The 15,091-nt window shown below is 35.3% G+C and overlaps 1 long non-coding RNA gene across 1 annotated transcript in view; it reads right to left on the bottom strand.

The window, feature by feature from the left end:
* Positions 1-2,404: 2,404 nt before the first annotated feature.
* Positions 2,405-15,091, bottom strand: part of LOC127487055 (uncharacterized) — a 36,343-nt gene continuing 23,656 nt past the window's right edge. The window contains exons 2-3 of the long non-coding RNA XR_016226672.1: positions 5,070-5,199; positions 2,405-2,860 (exon numbers count right to left, since the gene is read on the bottom strand). This is a non-coding gene — a long non-coding RNA (uncharacterized LOC127487055). The remainder of the gene's footprint in view (positions 2,861-5,069; positions 5,200-15,091) is intronic.

Below are 15,091 nucleotides of genomic sequence, written 5' to 3'. Positions count from 1 at the left end.
AAATCACAAAACATTTTGACATCATAATCCAATTGTGATGCCATAATCAGTCAAGTTTAGAAACTTGTGATATCATAGGCCAACGACGCGGCTCAACAGGCTAATCCTCCGCCTAGCAGCGCCGGCACACCAGGTTCTAGTCCTGGTTGCCCCTCTTCCATGCCAGCTCTCTTCTGTGGCCAGGGAGTGCAGTGGAGGATGGCCCAAGTGCTTGGGCCCTGCACCTGCATGGGAGACCAGGAGAAGCACCTGGCTTCTGCCTTCGGATCAGCGCAGTGGCCGGCCACAGTGCGCCAGCCGCAGCGCCCATTGGAGGGTGAACCAATGGCAAAGGAAGACCTTTCTCTCTCTCTCTATCCACTCTGCCTGTCAAAAAAAAAAAACTTGTGATATCATAAAACAATAATGTACATTATAACACATCAATAATGTGCAAAAACACTGTACTATCAGAAACCTACCATTTATGTTACAGTAAATTGTGAAGCCATCAAAACTTCTGGCTTCATACACATAACATTGTGATGTCATAATTGATTGTAATGCCATATGCTACCACTGTCTTATCATAAACCATCATGACAATGTTCCAATGGATAGTGATGTCATAAACCACCATAATGATTTAAATTGTGATCTCATAAAGCCATTGTGATTTCATAAAGCAATATTTGATGCCATACACAAACAATTGTGATGTCATAATCCAACTGTTATGATGTCATGATTAATTGTAAAGTTCTAAATCTATTGTGACATCATACACCTATCATTGTGCCATCAGACATATTGTTGTGATATCCTAATTGTAGCATCACAAAATGAATTTAAAATGAGTTACTATTTTGAAGATATTACAAGCATAAATCTACTGTAATGTCATAATCAATTGTGATGTATTAAACACCCATGTGAAGTCAATATAAATTTTGTGATATGAGGTCAATATCAATATCGTGAGTCACAAAAACCATGGTGATGTCATAAATCCATATTGTGATGTTGTAACCCCACAATCTTATATCATAACCCAACCATAATCCACTCTGATTTCATAAACCTACCATTGTAATGTCACAATCATGATGTCATAAGCCACCATTTTGATGTAAAAAGCCATTGTGATGTTTTAAGCCTTCTATGTGATATCAAAAACCAACCATTGAGTTTCCATAATCAATTGTGATGTCATAAAGCAACCATGGAACCACCATTATGATGTCATAAACCAACTACTGTGATGTCATATGTAAACTAGCATAGACATTTTAATATTATACTCAATTCTGATGTCATAAAATGAATTTTGAAGTGAAAATATATTGTGATGTCATAAAGTTACCATTGTTATAATCAATTGTGATTGTTGAAAAAACCTCATGATTTCTTAATCAACTGGGACAAATTCATTATCAATTGTTATGTCATAGGATATCATTATGATGTTATCATAAATTGTGATGTCATAGAAACCATAAAAACCATCATGCTGTAATAAAGCTACCATTGTTGTGTCACAATTAATTGAAATTTTGTAAACCTTGTAATGTTATAATTAATAATCCACCATTGTGATGTACTAAACCTACCACTTAATGTCACAATCAACTGTGAAGTTATAAAACAATTGTAATATCAGAAGATGAATTTTATGACATCATAATCAATTGAACTGTCATAAAATACCATTGTAAGTAATTGTGATATAAAATCTATTGTGATGTCATAAACCAGTATTTTACATAAAAATCTATGGTCATGTTACAAAGCTACCATTATTTTGTCATAATCAATGGTGATGTCACAAAAATCATGTCATAATCAACTCAAATATTATAAGCCACCATTATTATATCATAAACCTATAGCTGTGAGTCATAAACAATTCTGAACCATTGTGAGGTAAACCTACCATTTTGAAATACTAATGAATTGTGATGTCATAACCACTATTGTTATTTCATAGACTATTATATGTGATATCATATTCCATACAAAGCCAGTGTAACTTATAAACCAACTGCTCTGATGTCATAATCAATTATGAAGTATCATGATCAAATGTAATTTCATAAACTACCATTGTGATATCATGAACACTGTGATGCCATGAACGTTGTGATATCATAAATCATCACATTGTAATAATTGTGATGTTATGAAAATAATTGTCATATACCCAAATCCTGATGCTATAAATGCACCATTTTTGTCATTAAACAACCATTACATTGCCATAATTGATTTTGAAGTCCTAAAATGTTTTGATATCATGAACAAGAATGTGATGTCATAATCATATGTGGTGTTATACCACCATGTTGTCATAAATCCATATTGAACTATCACACTCAATGTTGAAGTGATAAAACAATTGTGATTAGCCAGCCATTGCATTGTTATAATCACTAGAGATGACATAAACCATCATTGTGATGCCATTAGCTTCCATTGTGACATAATAAAACTGCCATTGTGATGTCATAATACATGCTGGCCATGGAGGCCTTCCCCAGGGATGGTCAGACTGCAAAAATTGACATGATTCCTTCACCGCCACGGCTGCCCCCTCCTGCCCTGCATCCCTTGCCCTTGCTCCCCACCAGAGCTGTAACCGGGTGGGTCTGAGCGGGAACCTTACGTGAATGCCTTCCGTGGACATCCGGCCCTGTGGCCTAAAGGGCTCCCAGGGCAGACTTACTCCCCACAAAACTTGAAACTGGGGAAGCTGCGGCTACACATTCCACAAAGTGCTGGCACTTAACACCCATCACCTGGAAGGCTGTTAACCAACTCATCCAGGGTGCCCTCCCATCTTCCGGCAGTGTCGTGATTTGGAGTGTCCATTCTTGCCCAGGACCTGGTGAGAGGTAAAAAGACCTTTTGTCACTGTCACCCAATAGTCCATGGTGATGGCATAAAAACTCGTTATGATGTAATCAACTGGGAGTGATAAACCATTGTTGTTGTATCAGAAACCAACCATTGTGGTGTAATAATCAATTGTGGAGTCACAAAAACCACTGTGATGTCATAAATAACCATTTTGCAGTATCATAATCAATTGTAATGCCATAAACCATTATGATGTCATAAACCTACTCTTCTGATTTCATATAAATTGTGGTGTCATAAACTATGATGTTATAGAAATCTTAAAATATTGTGGCAATATAAAGCTACCATTGTGATATTATGATCAATTGTGATGTCATAAAAACTTTGTGATATTATAAAGCTACCATTGACATGTCATAATTAATTGTGACATTACCATTGACATGTCACAATAAATCATGATGTAAAAGTTCTTGTGATTACATAATCAACTGGGATGTGATAATTCACCATTGTTATATCATAAAGCTAACATTGTGATATAAAAACTCTGATGTGGTAAACCACCATTGTGATGTCATAATAAATTGTGATGTAGTGAAAAACATTGTGATACCATAAACCAATATTATAAACCAAACATTGTCATATCATAAACTACATTGTGATGTCATGACCAACTGTGAAGTCATAAAAATTATTGTCATGCCATAAACTTGTAAAAATCAGTTGTAAAGTTATAAACCATTATCATTTTATAATCGATTGTGATGTCATCAAAAGCATTATGATGACATATGCCAATATTGTGATAACATATACATGAAATTGTGATTTCACAAGCCAACCATTGTATTCTCACTATGAACTTTTGTCATGAAAACCATTGTGACATCAGAAACCTATCATTGTGTCTCATAATCAATAGCAATATCACAATATGTCCTAAACTATCATTGTTGTGTCATAATTCATTGTGATATTGCCAAAACCATTGTGATGTCATTATCAATTGGGATGTGAAAAGCTTCCCTGTGATATCATAAACCTCAGGTTAATTTACTATGTTACCAGGAGAGGAATGTCATTTTTGGGTAATTGTAAATATATGTTTTATAAAGCATAGAAAAAGTTATGTATCAGAAAACTTGAGTGTAAATCGTACATAAAATAGCATACAATTTTGAAGACTTTAGGTATTCTATATCTTTCAATCAAAACCTGTAGTGAATTTTTCATAGAAAGAACACCTGTTAGTTACCATAGAACAGGTAAAACATATTTTTTTTTCTTTTGGAGACTGTCTTATTTCACAAAATATAATGGTTTCCAGTTGCATACATTTAGTTGTGAAAGACAGGATTTCAGTTTTTTATTGCTGAGTAATATTCCATAGTATACACATACCACATTTTCTTTATGCAATCATCAAATGATGGGCATCTGGGCTGATTCCATATCTTAGTTATTGTAAATTGAACTGCAATAAATGTGGGATACAGGTAACTCTTTCATATGCTGATTTCATTTTGTTTGGATATTTTCCCAGGAGTGACAAGACTGGATCATATGGTAGATCTATTTTCAGCTTTCTGAGGAATTTTCTTACTGTATTCCACAATGGCTGTTCTAGTTTACATTTCCACCAACACTGGACTCGCTAATATTTTCTCCACATGCTCACCAGTATTTATTGATTTGTAATTTCTTTCTTGCTAATAATAACTTAAATTTGGAGCAGTCTAGGACTCATTTTCCTTTTCAATACACCAAAAGAATTGGGGTTATAAGGAAAAAATAAGTTCATACATGAAGAAATTGGAAACAAAACAAAATATAGGAGGTGTATTAGTGTCATGTAAACTCAACCATGGAAGAATTGACAGTATTCTACCAAAGTTTCTGAAGGCTTTTAACTCTGATGAATAGATTTTCCTTTCCCTTATATAGCAAATATTTTTCCTTCTTCCATAAAACCGATAGTGACATTTCTTAAAAATAAAAGAAATTGATGAAGTAATTCTCTAAAATTTATTAATGTTAAGTAACCTACCAGAATTTATTTATACACACAGAAAAAATAAGCACTTTTATATATGGCCATATTGTTCATGATTGTACAGAAACTGATATACTGTGCAAAAGATTCTGGATTTACTTATAATCCATCCCAGTCACTATATATGAAATGTTCTGCTTTGCTAAAAACTCACTGAGAATGTTTTACTTACATAGCATGTAGCTTCCTGAAGCCCTCCACTTTTCTTCTTACTCCAAGTCCCAATCAATGTAGAAACATAGCTGTGGAATTATTCTTTTGCTGTGTTCTTGGAAGAACAAGGAGGCAATAGGGAAAGACAGCTGTACAGCAAAGACCAAGAATATACAAGGGAGGTCAGGAAAGTCAGCTGAGATTACCAATATCTATGCTGCATGCTCTGTCCTTTAATATATTTTTATTTTCTGGCACAAAAAGAGATCAGGGCTACTGCTGTCTTTTGATAATTAATGAGATACACAGTGCTGAAGAAAAGTGACTTATAAGACACCAGAGCTGACACAGAATCCCAGCATACACAAATGACAAAAAATGTATGAACTTGCTTCATGTTTCCTGAAATAGCAATGAAGTAGAACAAATAGGAAATTAGAAAATAAAAAAATAGAAATCTCATGCCAGATTAAGGAAATTTGAACTTCTTTGTTCTAGAAGGAACAATTAAATATATATAAATGGAGGAAGACAGAATTGTTTTTTTATAAGTCAGAAGGGAGAAAGCACATTAAACACTACTGTGACACCATCCAGAAAAAATGAAAAACTGTTATTTCAAGTAGCACAGTGACAGTGAGAATTAAAAGATGGGGGAAATAAGACCAACAGAGGTAAGATGCACCAGTTGTGACAGCGGACAGAATTTGATTGTAAAGAAAAGGTATGTGATTAACAGAAACACTGAATAGAGCAATTTCTAAACATTTGGGAAAAATAATTTCCTGTATAAAAACAATGAGAAGACTTTCAAAAGCTGTAAGTATCCACATCTTCATATCTGTACATTTTATAGATGCTTGCAATATCCTTGGAAGTTTTTACTCAGAAACGTGGCTGAATTTCAGTAAAAGAAGTGAGATTTGGGACTTGGAATAGTTTTCAATTCAGGTCTTCCACTCCCTTCCTCCAAAGTATAAGTTTGGATTTCCCTAAACCAAAACCCCAAACCAAAAATCTCCAAAGTCCAAAACTTCCTCAGTGCTGACCACAAGAAGAAAATCCTACACCTGACCTCATGGAAGTTATTATGGTCAAAATGTTTGCACACTGGGGCCTGTGCTGTGGTGCAGTGGGTTAAGGCTTCAGGCTGCAGAGCTGGCATCCTATATGGGCACAGGTTTGAGTCCCTGCTGCTCCACTTTTGATCCAGCTGCCTGCTATTGTACCTGGGAGAGCAGAGGAAGATGGCCTATTTTCTTTGGCCCCTGCACCCATATGCGAGATCTAGAAGAATCTCCTGGCTCCTGGCTCTGGATAGGTTCAGCAATGGTTATTGTGGCCATTTGGGGAATCAACCAGCAGATGAAACCTCTCTCTTTCCCCCTTTCTGTCTCTTCTAACTCTTTTTTTTTATAATAAATATTTAAAAAAGTAAAATGCTGACATACTAAAAAATATGGTATAAATTATGTTCACCCTATGAATAAGTGAATACCTCTTGAAATTTGAGTCCTACCACCAAGATTTCTCCTCAATTCTAAGAATATTCCAAAATCTCCCCATATTAGTCCCAAGCCATTTCCATAAGGGACAGACTAATTCTATTGAAAACCAACAATTCCATTCTCACATAGAAAATGAGCACATGGACCAAGTGTGCAGGAATGTTTTTTTTTTAATTTTTTTAACTTTTATTTAGTAAATATAAATTTCCAAAGTACAGTTTATGGATTAAAATGGCTCCACCCCATAATTTCCCTCCCACTCACACCCCTCCCATCTCCCGATCCCTCTCCCATTCCATTCACATCAAGATTCATTTTCAATTCTCTTTATATACAGAAGATCGATTTAGTATATATTAAGTAAAGATTTCATCAGTTTGCACCCACACAGAAATACAAGGTGTAAAATACTGTTTCAGTACTAGTTATAGCATTACTTCACATTGGACAACATATTAAGGACAGAGATCCTACATGAGGAGTAAGTACACAGTGACTCCTGTTGTTGATTTAACAATAATTTCACACTCTTGTTTATGGTGTCAGTAATCTCCCTAGGCTCTAGTCATGAGTTTCCAAGGCTATGGAAGCCTTTTGAGTTCGCTGACTTCAATCTTATTCAGAGAGTGTCCTAGTCAAATTGGAAGTTCTCTCCCCCATTCAGACAAAGGTACCTCCTTCTTTGACGGCGCCCCCCCCCTTTTTTTCCCTGAGTATCTTGGCTTTCCATGCCGAAAATACTCTCATGGGCTCTTCAGCCAGATCTGAGTGCCTTAAGGGCTGATTGTGAGCCCAGAGTGCTATTTAGGACATCTGCCATTCTATGAGTCTGCTGTGTATCCTGCTTCCCATGTTGGATCCTTCTCTCCATTTTTGATTCGATCAGTTAGCATTAGCAGACACTAGTCTTGTTTGTGTGATCCCTTTGACTCTTAGACCTATCAGTGCGATCAACTGTGAACTGAAATTGATCACTTGGAATAGTGAGATGGCATTGGTATATGCCACCTTGATGGGATTGAATTGAAATACCCTGGCACATTTCTAACTCCACCATTTGGAGCAAGTCCGATTGAGCATGTCCCAAATTGTACATCTCCTCCCTCTCTTATTCCCACTCTTATATTTAACAGGGATTACTTTTCAGTTAAAATTTAAACACCTAAGAATAATTGTGTGTTAATTACAGAACAAGAGTTGCCATTATTTAACCAGATTAGTGCTTCTGTAAAAAATAAAGTCCATTAGCAAACCCCATTTTTAATTGACCAAACTCTCAGCTAACCATCTAATAGTAATTTTTCCCCTAGGAATCCTTAGTAAAAACAATAAGCAGCAATAGCTTTATCCTGAGTCTTCCTGATGTGATGTCAAACATTGGGGAATATATGCAATAGACACAAAATTAAAAAAAAAAAACTGGAAAATGTGAACCAGGAATTGAATAATTGAATCTACTTCAATATTCACATTTTGAAGCCCTAATCCCAAGTGTAATTAGAAGTAATTAAGGCTGGCGACGTGGCTCACTAGGCTAATCCTCTGCCTTGTGGCACCAGCACACCGAGTTCTAGTCCTGGTCGGGATGCTGGATTCTGTCCCGGTTGCCCCTCTTCCAGGCCAGCTCTCTGCTGTGGCCAGGGAGTGCAGAGGAGGATGGCCCAAGTGTTTTGGCTTTGCACTCCATGGGAGACCAGGAGAGGCACCTGGCTCCTGCCATCGAATCAGCATGGTGTGCCGGCCACAGCGCCAGTGGAGGGTGAACCAATGGCAAAAGGAAGACCTTTCTCTCTGTCTCTCTCTCTCACTGTCCGCTCTGCTCATCAAAAAAAAAAAAAAAAAAAAAAAAAAAAAAAAAAAAAAAAAAAAAAAAAAAAAAAAAAGAAGTAACTAAGAGGAAATTAGTCATAAGGATGTAGCCATAATCCAACAGAATTAGTCTTTTTCTAGGAAGACAGCAGAGAGTGTGTGTCTGTTCTGTTTTCACACATTCATGGAAGAAATGTCATTTGAGGTTGTATCAAGCAAGATCTGTGTGCAAGCCAGTAAAAGACCCATTACCATACACTGCCTCTACCAAAACCATTAGAAAATAAACTTCTGTTTTCTAATCCACTTAGTCTATGATAATTTTGTTTTGAAAAGCTAAGAAGAAGACTACACAAACGCCTACAGAGGGCTCTTATTAAAGTTCTAAACCATTCTCATGTTTGCAACTCGAACAATGTGATACACCACATTAACAAACTGCAGATGAAAAAACATATGATTATCTCAATAGATGCAGAGAAAGCTCGATAAAAAACAACACCCTTTCATGATGAAAACTCTAAGCAAACTGGGTATAGAAGGAACATTCCTCAATACAATCAAAGTAATTTATGAAAAACCCACAGCCAGCATCCTATTGAATGGGGAAAAGTTGGAAGCATTTCCACTGAGATCTGGTACTAGACAGGGATGTCCACTCTTACCACTGCTATTCAATACAGTTCTGGAAGTTTTAGCCAGAGCCATTACGCAAGAAAAAGAAATGAAAGGGATACAAATTGGGAAGGAAGACCTCAAACTATCCCTCTTGGCAGATGATATGATTCTTTATTTAGGGGACCCAAAGAACTCTACTAAGAGACTATTGGAACTCATAGAAGAGTTTGGCAAAGTAGCAGGATATAAAATAAAAAAATGCACAAAAATCAACAGCCTTTGTATACACAGGCAATGCCACAGCTGAGAAAGAACTTCTAAGAGCAATCCCATTCACAACAGCTGAAAAAATAATCAAATACTTTGTAATACACTTACGGTGTATTATGGTGTCATATATCTCTACAATGAGTATTACAAAACCTTAAAGAAAGGAATAGAAGAGGATACCAAAAAATGGAAAAATCTTCCATACTCATGGATTGGAAGAATCAACATCATCAAAATGTCCATTCTCCCAAAAGCAATTTATAGATTCAATGTAACATAAAAATACCAAAGACATTGTTCTCCGATCTGGAAAAATGATGCTGAAATTCACATGGAGGCAAAGGGGACCTTGAATATCTAAAGCAATACTGTACAACAAAAACAAAGCCAGAGGCATCACAATACCTGATTTCAAGACCAAAAAGAAAACCTGTTGTAGTGAAATGGACAATATGAGAAACAGTGACTTGATCAGCCCTTGTCCTGACTGTCGAGGAAGAACTTACTATTTTATTCCTTTTAGTATTTTTTTTATTCTACTTAATTCCATTGGTTGAACTCTTTAACACACAATTATTCTTAGGTGTTTAAATTTTAACTGAAAAGTGATCCCTGTTAAATATAGGAGTGGGAATAAAAGAGGGAGGAGATGTACAATTTGGGACATGCTCAATCGGACTTGCTCCAAATGGTGGAGTTAGAAATGTGCCAGGGTATTTCAATTCAATCCCATCAAAGTGGCCTGTACCAATGCCATCTCACTATTCCAAGTGATCAATTTCAGTTCACAGTTGATCGCACTGATAGGTCTAAGAGTCAAAGGGATCACACAAACAAGACTAGTGTCTGCTAATGCTAACTGATCGAATCAAAAATGGAGAGAAGGATCCAACATGGGAAGCAGGATACACAGCAGACTCATAGAATGGCAGATGTCCTAAATAGCACTCTGGCCTCAAAATCAGCCCTTAAGGCATTCGGACTGGATGAAGAGCCAATGAGAGTATTTTTGGTATGGAAATCCGAGACACTGTGACAAAACAAGGCCTAAATGGAAGATCTCTGTGAGTGAGATCCCAGTGGAAAGAATGGGCCATCAAAGGAGATACCTTTCTCTGAAGAGAGGAGAGAACTTCCACTTTATGACCTTGTCTAAATAGGATCAGAGTCAGCGAACTCAAAAGGCTTCCATATCTTTGGCAACTCATGACTAGAGCCTAGGGAGATTACTGACGCCATAAACAAGAGTGTCTAATTGTTAAATCAACAACAGGAGTCACTGTGCACTTACTCCCCATGCAGGATCTCTGTCCTTAATGTGTTGTCCAATGTGAATTAATGCTATAACTAGTACTCAAACAGTACTTTACACTTTGTGTTTCTGTGTGGCTACAAACTGTTGAAATTGTTACTTAATATATACTAAATCGATCTTCTGTATATAAAGATAATTGAAAAATGAATCTTGATATGAAGGGTATGGGAGAAGGAGTGGGAAATGGGAGGGTTGTGGGAGGGAGGGAAATTATGGTGGGGGGGAAAGCCACTGTTATCATAAGCTGTACTTTGGAAATTTTTATTTGTTAAATAAAAGTTTAAAAAAAAAAGAAACTAAGATTGAGAACTGCTAAAGAAACCTGAAGGAAGATGATGGTACTGATGGTTGATGAACAAGGATAGTATGGTAATTGATCAGGCTGATAGAGTATTCATTTGTGAGATAAACATAGGCTAGTTGATTTGAATGAATGTGTAAATTTATAGCACTAATTTATTGAAAAACATAAATCTAAACACCCAAGAAACAAAACAGCCTACAAGTGAGATAAAGTCAAAGAGATTGACATTTAGACAAATTGTAAGCAAACTGACAACATATTAAGAAAGAAGTAGAATCTTGAAAACACAGACATTATTGACCCTAATAAAATTATGAGCTGGTTTTTCATCCCAAACCATGGAGGCAAGACAGCAACTGATGATATAGTCATAATAGTGAAAGGAAAAGACAGGCAATCAAGAATTCTACACCCAGCAAGATTATCCTTTCAGAATGTATAAATTGACATTCTATTTTATATTTTATTAAATTCAAACAAATCTCTTGTATTTCATATATAGAGATTTAGGAACATAGTGACACTTCCCACCCTATCACCCCTCCTGCCCACACACCCACCCTTTCTTCTCCTTCCTCTCCTAATCCATCTCTCAATTTTTACAATTATCTACTTTCAGTTTACTTTATATTCATAAGATTAACCCTACTCTAAGAGTTCAAGAAATAGTAAGGAGAAAAAATAAACAAACACTGTTTCTCAACAGTAGAGACAAGGGATTTAGACAATCATTTTTATCTTTAACAAAATTGAGAGATTTTTTTCATAAGTAAACTAAATAAAAGCACAAGTGAACATTACATAGACAAACAGTATCAATGTATTTTTTTCACTATAACACCTTTTTTCATTTACATAAAGATAACAAGTCTTGGGCCAGTGCTGTGGCAGAGGTAGTTAAACATGCAGTGTCACCATCCTATATGGGCATCAGTTGAGTCTTGGCTGCCCCTCTTCTGATCCAGCTCTCTGCTATGGCCTGGGGAAGCAGTAGAAGATGTCCCAGGTACTAGTGTCCCTGCATATGCATGGGAGACCTGGAAGTAGCTCCTGGTTCCTGGTTTCAGATCAGCATACCTCCAGCCATTTTGGCCACCTGGAAAGTGAACCAACAGATAGAAGACCTCTCTCTCTATTCCTCTGTCTCTTTGTAACTGCCTTTCAAATCAATAAGTAAATTAAAAAAAAAAAAACAACTAATCTGTTTGTACCATTGAAGAATCAGCACCAATTGTGGCAAACCCTTCAAAAAGTAGCTAGGAACACTTCATTAAAACATGAGGCAATACAATCTTCATATAAAAATCAAAGATATCAAGCAACAGTAAAACAGTGTCCCTTATATTTATAAATAAAAATCTTCCACAAAAATTCTAGGAGACAGAATTAACATACAAAAAGGAATTATATATTATATATAAAATTATATATATATTAGTGTAATATCTTGGAATTTAAGGATCATTCAACATAAGAAAATCATCCAATATAACATAACAGAAAAAAAAAAAACAAAGAAAAATCCAGGATCACCTCAAAAGACACAGAAAATTTTAAGACAAAACCCACACAATTATACGGAAGAACACTCAAACTCGGAAGAGCATCTTCCAAAACATAATACATAGTAGTGAAAGTGTCTGCATTTAACAGGATTACTCTGTTGAATTACATACTCTTAAATATGTTTGTTTTCTCTACTGGATTGCAAGTTTCTTGAAAGCAGATGAAGATCTTTTCACTTTTTATCCCCAATATGCAGTTGAGGCTAAAATATAAGTTCAATGGATATGACAGAATACAGAGTAACAAGCCAATGACTAAAGGCATCTGATGGCTAAAACATGATATTCTGCCTGACAAATTATATAAGCACTTTTGGCATAAAGTTTGGTTAAATTCTTACTACCATGTCTTCCACTTCTGATATGTTATCACATGGGGGAATATAGGCAATAATAAACTTATGAAGATTAATTGGCTAAAATGCCTTGTCAGTTCACTCATCCCAATGAAAAGAACTGGGAAATGGCACTGCTAAATCTAATCTGAATCATTACATGCAATTCTTAAAGAGTTAATTTTCACATGATTAATAAAACCTTCTGCCAGCTGCATTACTACTAGTGAATATTCCTATTGTCTATTCTATTCAAGCCTCTATTTATAGCTTATTTTCAATAAAGTAAAAACTAACAGTTACATCGATTTTACCATAAGTCTATTTCATATGATGTACATAAACTCTCGCTTTTAATATGTTTAACCACCACCTCTTCATCAGTATAACATTAGTCTAAAATAACTTTCAGGGTGTCTGAATGAACTGAGATTTACAAAGCTGCAGAATCGAAAGCTTACATAGGATAAAATAAAGTAAGATTTACACAATAAAATACTATTATATTCTTATCTAGACTATTGATATGAAAAATGTTGACTAGGAAATCATATCAAGTACAAAGGAACAGAACATTTATTAAAAATCAAGTAAAATAACATATATTTATGTTTAAAATGTATCATGAAAAAGGAATGAGGAAAAACACAGTGGCACTTCTAATACATTTCTAAACAATAATGGAAAGAAGTTCTAGCTTTTTTGCAATAATTTGAACTTCTAGGGTTCAGTGCTATGGCATAATAGGATAAGTCTCCACCTGTGGTGCCAGCATTCTATATAGGTGTCATTTTATGTCCTGGCTGCTCCTCTTCTGATCCAGCATTCTGCTTATATCCTGGGAAAGCAGTGGGAGATGGACCAAGTGCTTGGGTCCTTACACCTGCATGGGAGACCCTGAAGAAACTCCTGGCTTCTGGATTCAGAGTTGCTCAGCTCTGGCCTTTCGGGTCATTTGGGCTGTGAAGCAGTAGATGGAAGACCTTCTGTCTGTCTCTCTCTCTCTTTCTCTCTCTCTCTCTGTAACTCTACCTCTCAAACAAACAAATAAATATTTAAAAAAGAATATGAACTTGTAAATATTGGTACTTTCCAGCATGCTTAATCAGAAAGCTCAATCCAAATGAAACAAGGAGCTAAAATATCACATGCTAATTTAACAAAAATATAATGTGTAGTTACCAGCCCAAATGCTTTCTGTTTAAATATTGCCTCAATCCATAATGTTCTCAGCATACTATGAAAATATTCTGAAAGAAAAGTTCTGTCCAGTAAGAATTGTAGAACAATAATAAAATAAAATAAAAAGCTAACAAATTTAACCTAGCAAATCAAGCACAAAAAATGAATTTATTAAAACAAAATCCCTTTCAATGCACTAATTTTATGGTCACATCACACAAAAATGACCTATAAGAAAAATGTACAGGTAAAACAAGTGTATTTTTATAGCTTTCTAGCAGACAAGAAAATTTGTTATATTGTTTGCCTTAAACAGATTTTTTCTAGTTTCAAATCTTGAGAAATAGAACTATTTCTTTTCTAGCAGCTGAATATGATAATTGTACAAATATTTCTCAATAACATATATAATTCTAAATGTTTGCTACTAAAATTTTGTGTTTAAATATAATTTTGTAGATGAACAATGACAGATCACAGTGTAAACTAACAGAGCAACTTTAGTATTAAAGTATATCATAAAGTATATTATTGAGCTTATAATTTGATACATGTGTAAAATATGTCACCACTATATTTTGTTTTGAATAAGCACTTTGTTTAATATTCTAATTTAAAAAAAGATTATAGTTTGACAAAGACTAAAGAAACAAACCAAAAGTACAAAGAAAAAATAGGCAAGAAACCTATTCCATCAAAAAAAGTGAGGGGAAAACCATTCCAATAAAGCAAGATATAGAAACAAATAAGCTTATAATCCTGAATGCGATAAGAAAACATGATCTTCGTGGGACAGGCATGGTGGTGCAGTGGGTTAAGCTGCTGCGTGGGACACCAGCATCCTGATTATGAGTGCTTGGTTAGAGTCCCAGACACACCATTCCTCTCATGCAGTTTCCTGCAACTGAACAAGAAAGGCACCAAACAATGTTCAAATCCTTGGGTTTCTCCCACCCACTCAGGAGAAATGAATGGAGTTTCTGGATCCTGGATGCAACAAAATGCACATGATAAAATATTAAATGTATATAGACATTTTTAATTTTTATGAATTTTTGAAGATAAGAACAAAATTTCTGTCATCATTCTGTTACAAAAAAGCTACCAAAAAGACACACATATCCAATTCTCATAT

This window comes from Oryctolagus cuniculus, chromosome 20 (genome assembly GCF_051225735.1).
Source record: "Oryctolagus cuniculus isolate XC-2025 breed Fujian yellow rabbit chromosome 20, ASM5122573v1, whole genome shotgun sequence".
Taxonomy (NCBI): Eukaryota; Metazoa; Chordata; class Mammalia; order Lagomorpha; family Leporidae; genus Oryctolagus; species Oryctolagus cuniculus.
Note: the sequence above shows the minus strand (reverse complement) of the source record. Positions and strands in the feature narration are given on the sequence as shown.